The sequence below is a fragment of the Temnothorax curvispinosus genome, unplaced genomic scaffold (genome assembly GCF_003070985.1).
Source record: "Temnothorax curvispinosus isolate PA1 unplaced genomic scaffold, ASM307098v1 QBEX01000737.1, whole genome shotgun sequence".
Lineage (NCBI taxonomy): Eukaryota > Metazoa > Arthropoda > Insecta > Hymenoptera > Formicidae > Temnothorax > Temnothorax curvispinosus.
The window spans coordinates 1-1,973 of NW_020210517.1; the positions used below are offsets into that span (position 1 = coordinate 1).

Sequence of the window (1,973 nt, forward strand, 5' to 3'; positions counted from 1 at the left end):
GTGTGTATATAAAATTTAAAAATTATTTTAGTACTTTTTTGTTATTTTTGCTATATGTGTATGTGTGTAATTCTTTGCATTTGTGTGTGTGTGTATGACATTAATAAATTATATTTTATTATTATCTTAATTTTCTTAATGTCATATAGTGAATAAGAATAAAAAAAGAACAAGAATAATGTTATACTTATGTAGAAAAAGAAAAAATACAAAGTTATAAGTTTTTTCATATATTTTTATTTATGTATATGTATTATGCATATTATATATATTTACATATTATATTTATTTGTTATATATATTTTTATTTATGTATATGTGTGTCTATGCTTTTCTTTTATTTTTTTGCATTCTTATTCTTCTTTATCATTCTATATTCTTTGTAATGCTTGATTATTGTGTAAACTGTTTAGTATAATATTATTATTTTAATAATATATATATATAGAATTATACAAACTTTATTTCTTCGTCGGTAACGGGATTATTAATTGGTGTGAGCAAAAATGGTAATGAGGGGTATCCACCATCACCGACGAGTATTCCATCTAATTGGCGTTGTCTGTACTGTATATAAATTCGTGAGTTTTGGAATATGCGACTGTCGTGCTCACTTCCTGGCCATTCCGGCACAATGTTTTTTAATATTTCGGTACGTGGTTTAACAATAACCTGTAAAATAAAAAAACAATTACGGAAAGAAACAAATAATATGTTTATGTCTAAAACATAACTAATATTTATTTAAAATTTTCCATATTTTTGTTCTTGCATACATGCAGTAATATAACTCAAAATTATTAAATGTTAATTTTTAATGCAAATGCATATTAATTTATATTGTTTAATTTATAATGCATACTTGTACATTTAAAGAAAAACATCCTTTCTTACTACGATATATCTCATTAATATTTTGAAAATTTGTATGCGTTAAGCGAATATGAGTACAGTCTATTGCTCCATCAATCGATGGAAGACCGATACCACCAGGACCACGTCCAAGCTCTTTGAATAACCGTTTATTTTCAGAGCGTGCTTCATCAGACGTAGGCATTTTTATCAATATATCTGTTTATGTTACTTGCTAGTAAACAAGAAACTCGAAAAATAATTCTTGATATCGAGGACTGTGAAATTTGTATCACATCACCCATCACAAGCTGTAAAATTAAAATAAATAAATTAATTGTAATTTATGCTAGATTCTTATATACCTTATATTATGTATCTTATATTATATTGAGGAAATAAAGAAATTGAAAAAATACTTATCGAAAAAGTGTGTAAAACTAACCTGAAAACTTGCTGTTGCATAAAATCTTAAGCAGATTAATAATTGTAAAATAGGAGGGATTGGCAAACCACGGTTATTGATTTTTGCCAATCCCTCTTCTACTAGTGGCAAAATACCAAAAATTACAGAGTCCTTCGAAAAGCGAAATCTTTTTTTAAATTCTTGTTCATTAAAGAACTCAAATGGATTTTGGTTATCACGAATATATTGTTTCGGCGCACGTAGTATTTCTTCATCATCATTTTCTTCTTCATTAAATAAATTTATTTCACGAATAACAAGATTTTCCAAATCCATTATTCACTTTTATCACACTTTTCACTTACTTCACTTTGCTTAAGTCCTCTGTGATGATGACTTGACGAAGATAGTCTTATTTAACAACATATGTATCAAATAAGACAATCTTAAATGACTATGAATTCACAATAAATAAGGTAGCCTTAAGCTCATGCTTAGATGTGTTTATGAATCACATGAAGACATTCCCAAATAAGATCATCTTGAATAAGGTACGCCTTGAGAGTTTGCTTAAATCCCGCCTTCTTTTTGGACTATGAATCTAGAGGGCATCTTAAGACGGTACTTAAGGCGATCTTAAATATAAGAACGGACTATGAATACGGCCCATGTCTTTCTTGCCATATGAATCTTATGGGCTGGGCTTCTGGCTCGA

General features: G+C 28.1%; 1 pseudogene; it reads right to left on the reverse strand.

Annotated features, from left to right (window-relative positions):
• Positions 1-460: 460 nt before the first annotated feature.
• Positions 461-1,594, reverse strand: LOC112457156 (annotated as a pseudogene).
• Positions 1,595-1,973: the final 379 nt, after the last annotated feature.